This window comes from Peromyscus eremicus, chromosome 7 (assembly GCF_949786415.1).
Source record: "Peromyscus eremicus chromosome 7, PerEre_H2_v1, whole genome shotgun sequence".
Taxonomy (NCBI): domain Eukaryota; kingdom Metazoa; phylum Chordata; class Mammalia; order Rodentia; family Cricetidae; genus Peromyscus; species Peromyscus eremicus.
Window position 1 is genome coordinate 14,312,263 of NC_081422.1, and position 7,378 is coordinate 14,319,640.

Below are 7,378 nucleotides of genomic sequence, written 5' to 3' on the forward strand. Positions count from 1 at the left end.
GGCACAGGACACCCAAACTGTCTGGCATGATAAGGTTTTTCATGAGACAGCTAAGAAGGTAACTGGCCTAATTAACTGGAACAATGCTGTGACTTTAGAAGTGTATTCAAAACATGAGAAAATGATCAGTCTACTAGAGGAAGACAGCTGAAGGAAGACATACACCTAAAGTACGTTTTCTGCACCTAAGGCTCAGGGATTATTGTGTGGAATAGGGAGCAGAGAGATTATAAGAGCCAGAGGAAAAGGAAGTTTGCTGTTAGTGGGTGGCTCCTAGAAATGTCAGAGAAGCTATACCCATGAAGGCTCATTAACACGGCTGCCTGAACAATGATGATCCTAGTGTATCTGCTCACACGGGGAAAGGATAGCTCACCGGGTCTCAACCCTATGCAAATGACTATGGGTAACTGTGGAATTCTTAGAGTGGGAAAAATGGTTTTCCCCAGGGAAGAGGCCTCCTAATTGGTTATCCAATATCAGGTGGTAAGCACTGAGATCATACATGTACAAGCAATGTATTAGATGTATATTGTTACATATACATATATGTAAAACAAAGAAAAAGAGGCCATGAATTTGAGGGAATGCATGGGATGGGTTGGAGGATAAAAGGGAAGGGGAAAAATAAAAGAATTATAATTTCAAGAACTAAAAACCACATATTTTAAAAGAGAGTGGCTTGTTCACTATGAAGCTGCTCAGCAAGAACATGCCCTAATTTCCAATGGCTTCATACATGCCACATAAAAATAACATGTTTTGATTTCTAGATCTTTGTCACTGGTATCCCGGAAAGGTACAATCAAATTATAATACTCTTGTCCATTCCCTAATTCCTAGTTCTTGTTTACTTGAGGAGGAAAGAAGCAAAGAGTAAAAACTAGAAGTAAAACCTGGCGAGTGGTGGCGCACACCTTTAATCCCAGCACTTAGGAGGCAGAGGCAAGCAGATCTCTGTGAGTTCAAGGCCAGTCTGGTCTACACAGTGAGTTCTAGGACAGCCAGGGCTGTCTGAAAAAAACAAAATAAAGCAAAAAGATAAAAAGATTTTTAAAAATAAGAAGTAAGTGAAAGCTCTGGTACTGCCTTCTTCACACATACAAACCCTGAGGTAGAGTTACAACCACTATTGTGCAGAGAGAAGAATACGAACCAAGTTGTTCAAATGATCTTAGTCAAACTGTACCAATCTGGACTCAGGATTTCAAAGGAAGTTGTGGTATTCCCAGGGGAGTAATAAAAGAAAAGTGATTTCCTGTAGATGTAACCAACCGTCTTATTAAATAAGAAACACAGAGCCGATTCAGAGAAGAAAGCCAAGAGGTCAGAACTAAGAGCCTTACCCGAGCCCGGCTAGCTCAGTCGGTAGAGCATGAGACTCTTAATCTCAGGGTCGTGGGTTCGTGCCCCACGTTGGGCGCCAAATGTAGATGTAACCAACCGTCTTATTAAATAAGAAACACAGAGCCGATTCAGAGAAGAAAGCCAAGAGGTCAGAACTAAGAGCCTTACCCTTCCTGCTTCAGCTATCCTGCTTCAGCCAAGAGAGCTCTCCGAAAAAGAGACCTACTTCCTGTGTGTACGTCTTTAAATAGTCTAGATGTTCTGCCTTCTCATTGGTTGTAAACTAAACACGTGACTGCTTTGTCATTGCCTGTATGTACCGCCCTCCAGGTCCTTAAAGGCATGCGCCACCACCGCCACGCACTTGCTATGGCTCTATAACTCTGACCCCCAGGCAACTTTATTTATTAACATACAATTAAAATCACATTTCAGTACAAGTAAAATACCACCACAATTTCCCATAGTTTTTATTAATATTGGTTTTATTTAATATATTATCTAGATGTTTCTTATGTATTGATATTGCCATTCTAATTATGAATATTTTTATATTTACATATAAAAATTTCTAATACTAACCAGAATGATTCATTTGTTAAATAAAAATTCCCCACAGACATGGCAACAAGCCATCATGAGAGAGTCAATTCCTCAACAGAGGTTCATTCTTCCCAGTTGACTCTGGCTTGTGCCAAATTGATTGGGACACCATGAGACTGATGAATAATCAAGGAGTGCTATCTCTCTGGACTGATCGTTGTCTAGCCACTAGACCCTAGTATCTAACGGCTATTTAATTAATATGAAGATATAAAAAGAAACTGAAGGGAAACAAAAAATAGGAGAATGTATGCATGTGTCCTAACCAAAACAAACAAACAAACAAGAACCCAACAACTGTGTAATAAAAAGACAGATACATAGTGCTAGAACAGAACATAGGACATAACCCAAGTTTATTTTAATGATTATGTAAAAAAGTTCCACAAATGGATTGAGAAGAAACCTATCCTAGAGAAGAAACCAAGATGCAGCAGCTATCCAACACAGGCTTCCAAGCTTTCTGAAATGTTCAGTTTTGGAAACAGCATGGAAGCACACACAGGATAATGTAGGCTTGTCAGGGCTCTCATCTGAAAATATAAGACAACTTTGAAGTAAAATATCATACTCTACAGAACATTGTATTATATCCATAGTCAAAGTAAATGCAGATTTTTTTAAATTGGGCTGATGTTTCTTCAAATATATAGCTATTTAGAAAGAAAAAATCCAAAGTTTAATGATGTTCCTCAAATATTCTTACTTTATCCTTCATTAACTTGACTAAAATCTTGAACTAATTCATGTTTAAGCCTATGACATTAGCTAGCATTTGCTTAAGTATTTTGGTCTCAACAGCAGCTTTTTAAGTTTGAAAGAATTACTCCAGGCAAATAAGTCAAGGTTAGTATTATGCACGGTTTCATGTATTTAAAGCAGGGCCCTGCTAAATTACCCTGGATGGTTTCAGATCACAAACCTCCCAACATGGTCTCCTAAAGAGCTGCCATCAGATCATTGTACCAAACTTGCTTCATGGTTTCTTATTTTTAGGTGAGTAGTAACTAAGAGATAGATTTTATATTTTCTAAATGAAAATCCTATATTTTAAATTGTTGGCAAACATGTAAAGACTCCAAATTTCAAGTGGTATTTGAAATATATTTGTTGAATACAGTTTGTTAAAATGTATTTGTCTTATAACTCACATGCTATTAATTACATCATTATGGAGTTTATAGAGAAATAAGTCAATAATCAGTTTCCAGATGGTGGCACTGTTTTAGAAGATTATGAAGCTTTTAGGAGGTGAATCCGGCCTTTGCTGGAGGAAGTGAGCCACTATGCCAGGCCTCAGGCCTTATAGGCCAGCCCTACTTCCTGCTTAGTCTGCTTCCTGACTGGAGACAGTGTAATCAGCAGAAGCTCCTGTTGTGGTGCCTTCCCTGCCTGGTGCCATGTCTTTTCCACCATCACGGAAAGGTGCCCTCAACTCATAGGCCAAAGTAAGTTTTTTGTCCCTTAAACTGCTTCTTGTCCCAGAAACAAGAAAAATAACTAATAAAATGGATGAACAAATAACAGTAAGCTGTAGTAAACATAATTTATAAGATTCATAAGTCATAGCCAGAAGGTACACATCTTTAATTGCAGCACTCGGGAGGCAAAGGCAGGCAGATATCTGGGTTCGAGGCCAGCCTGATCTACAACCCAAGTTCCAAGACAACTATGGCTACACAAAGAAACTGTCCCTCTGTCTCAAAAAAAAAAAATCATTAGAAAATTACATACAAATACTACATTCCTAGGATACTAAACCCCCAAATACATAGTTAAATAATTAAATGTCTTGAATTGTCTTGATTTTAGGAAACAAAGAGAGAAACTCAGGGTCAATGAAAAGAGGGTGTTGAGCTGGCAGAGTTGATGGGACAAGCAATTGCTTTTATACTTTGCTGCAGCAAGGCTGCAGATTTCATGAATATTAATTTAAATTTCATTTTAAATAATTTTATTTTAATTAGAAAATACATTTATAATAAAGAATTTTAGTGTCATTTCAGCAACATTAAGTAGATTTAAATTGCTTTTTTTTTCTTTTAAGTTTTATTGATTCTTTGTGGATTTCACAACATGCTTCCTGACTCCACTTGTCTCCCCATCCCCTCACATCTGCCCTCTGCCCATGTAACCTCCCCACTAAAACAAGACAAGATTTAAAAGAAAAGGCAAAAAACAAACTAACCAATCAAACAGCAACAAAGAGAGAGAGGAGAGAGAGGGGGGTGGGTGGAAGAAGAACTGTGGAAGGTAAGGTTTGTTGAGGTAAGGCTGGAGAGATGGCGCAGTCGTTAAAGGCTAGGCTCACAAAATTGTTTTTTGTAGCAATCTCCAAACCATTTTCGTTTTGTAAAATTGAAACTCTATACTCATTAAACAGCTTATTTCTACTTCTTGCCCCTGGAAACTACTTTCTGGTTCTGAATTGGCTATTTTACCTACTTCACATATAAATATTCTATCACCTGTGGTATCACAGCTGATTTATTCATTCACCCAGTTTTGAGTATCTGATGTCTTTCCACTTTGGGCTATTATTAACTCTGAATACATATTATAACTCAAAGTTTCTCCTGTTGCTGTTTTGCTTTTGTATAAACCATGAAAATGAAGTTCATGGCTTATTACATCTGATTTTATTATAAATATGCAGTTAGATATAAAGCTTGTACTATGATGCCTGCTGTATGTCCCCATTCAGTACTGAATGTTTCTGCTTATGTGTAGAGAATGTTGCTACAATGCTAAGGCATTATATCTAACTCCAAACAAGTTACGACTAAATCTAAATTTGCTATGAACTATAAGATGATGGAATTTTGGAAAGTGATTTGATCTTGAGTGCTATCTCACCATGGATTACTCCTCAATGTGTTTAAAATTGAATGGACTGTGAAGAGGTGTTGAAAACTGTGGAAGGTAGGGCCTAGTGGGAAGAAGTGTGTCGTTGGCTGTATGCCACTGAGAGACATATGTGCTCATTAGATTTAACCCTCAACTTGACAGAACTCAGGATCACTCGGCAAGAGGGTTCCTGTGGAGAAGCTGTCTAGATCAGGTTTGCCTATGGAAATGTCTGTGGGAGATTGATGTGGTTGTTAATTGACATAGGAAGACCCAGCCCATTGTGGAAAGCACTGTTACCTAAGCTAGGTTCTGAACTGTGAAAGAGTAAAGAAATCTAGGAGCAAGCAAGTAGGCAGCCTAGCCTGTTTCTCTCTGCTCTTGGTTGTGTCTATTGGTTGTCTCAAACTCTTGATTCTATGATTTCCCTGGAATGATGGAATGTAACCTGGAACTGAAATAAGCCCCTTCATCCCCTAATTTTCTTCTAGTCAGGATGGTTTTTTGTTTGTTTGTTTTTCGAGACAGGGTTTCTCTGTGCAGCTTTGCACCTTTCCTGGAACTCACTCTGTACCCCAGGCTGGCCTCGAACTCACAAAGATCCGCCTGCTTCTGCCTCAGAGTGCTGGGATTAAGGCGTGCGTAACCACCGTCCAGTTTGATCAGGATGTTTCATCACAGCAACAGAAATAAAATGAGAGCACAGTTAGTACCCTGTCCCCAATGTCTTCTCCTCCCTACCTGCTTGGTGTTTGGTTTGGTTTTGTCTGCTGGCCATCACTGAATAATCCACCTCTTCTCTCGCATGTTCCTGTCACCATGGTGTTCTGCCTGATCTCAACACCAAAGCAGTGGAGGCAGGCAAACACGGACTAAGACCTCTAGCACTGTGAGCCAAAATAATCTTTCATCCTTTAAGTCTTGTTCTCTATACTTTGTCTTAACACTGGAGTACTGACTAGCACATTAGTCAAGGCAAGTGAATAACAGAACACATAGTGAAAATAACATTGTATGATTTTCATGGTTACTGCATAACAACTGTTGGCTTATTATTAATTCTATATTGTGACAGCAACTGACACATAATGGTGAGATATATTTACAATCATGTACACAAAACATTTATTATCAAACATTAGCATTTGTCCCAACTTTGTGAACTTAGTAAACACCTTCACAACAGCGCATGTTATCTCTTCCATCTTCCACTATGTTGTGAATAAATCTCTTCTATGATCTAACAAGCAAAAATGGTCTTTCCTTTTCCTTCCCTACTTAAGCCTATATATTGCTGCACACTACCATCCATCCACATTTTGTGTCTCACTGCTTTTATTTCTAGGAGTTTAAAATTCTTTTCCTTTATATTTCTAAAGAGCAGAGTTTATACCTTCGTTTATCTTTCTGTTACTCACTAAAAGACTTAAAGGAAGTATTTGCTAAGTTAAATTTATACTTCAAATTACTTCATGCTTTGTAATATATGTAGCAGATCTTTACAATAGTCTTAATTATTATTCATACATAAATAGATAAATATAGCTGGGCAGCGGTGGCGCACGCCTTTAATCCCAGCACTCAGGAGGCACAACCAGGCAGATCTCTGTGAGTTCAAGGCCAGCCTGATCTACAGAGCAAGATCCAGGACAGGCACCGAAACTACATGAAGAAACTCTGTCTCAAAAAAAACAAATAAATAGGTAGGTAGGTAGGTAGATAGATAGATAGATAGATAGATAGATAGATAGACAAACAGACAGACAGACAGACAGACAGACAGACAGATAGATAGATAGATAGATAGATAGATAGAAGAGGCTTTACAATATTAATAGTTTATTTGATGAGTCTTAAGATTTAAAACTTACCTGTTTTTAAAACATGCCTACTATTTGTTAAAGATAAAAATGTATATGAATCTAAGATTCTCTGGAGAGGACAACCAAAGCAATATACAGAAATAAATTGGATGCCAGTGTTAAATAAGTGCAACTGATATCTCTAACAGCCACGGGGAGCTATTGTCTCACACAGTGAGAGTTGGAAGAGTATCAGAGTTTATCTGGCCACATGGTTTTACAATTTTATTTTTGTTTCCTCAATAGTCAGATATGAGTTTTGCACTATCCACATGAATTACTTCAGTTTCCAAATAAACCATACTACGTACCACCTTTGGCAATTTTCACCTCTGTCTTTCTGTGTATAATCTTCTTCCTGGCAGCTGGCATAGTGAACCTCTACATACTCTTCAGAATAGTTCAAATGTGCTTCAATAAAGCCTGCATCATTTCTTCTTCTAACAGCAGTAGAAAGGAAGACTACCAGCATGTTGACTTCTCTGTAGCCATGTGGTCCTGCGCTTATGGCAGTGCTCTGTTTTCCTTATTTTCACTTGGATATTTTAGTATTTTATGTTTCTTAAGTGCTGAAGCTACACTTCACTCATAATTAATTTTCAGCCTCTACTATATCAAGCAAACAATAAAATGTTAATATAAATGACTTATATAAATGGTTGCATAAAGAATGTGAAAACCATCTTAACCTAAACTGTCTCGACAAACATCAAAAAGTT

General features: G+C 37.9%; 1 non-coding gene across 1 annotated transcript; it reads left to right on the plus strand.

Moving 5' to 3' along the window:
• The first annotated feature begins 1,350 nt into the window (after positions 1–1,350).
• Positions 1,351–1,423, plus strand: Trnak-cuu (transfer RNA lysine (anticodon CUU)). Its single transcript has one exon. It is a non-coding gene; the product is annotated as a tRNA-Lys (tRNA).
• The last annotated feature ends 5,955 nt before the right edge of the window (positions 1,424–7,378 follow it).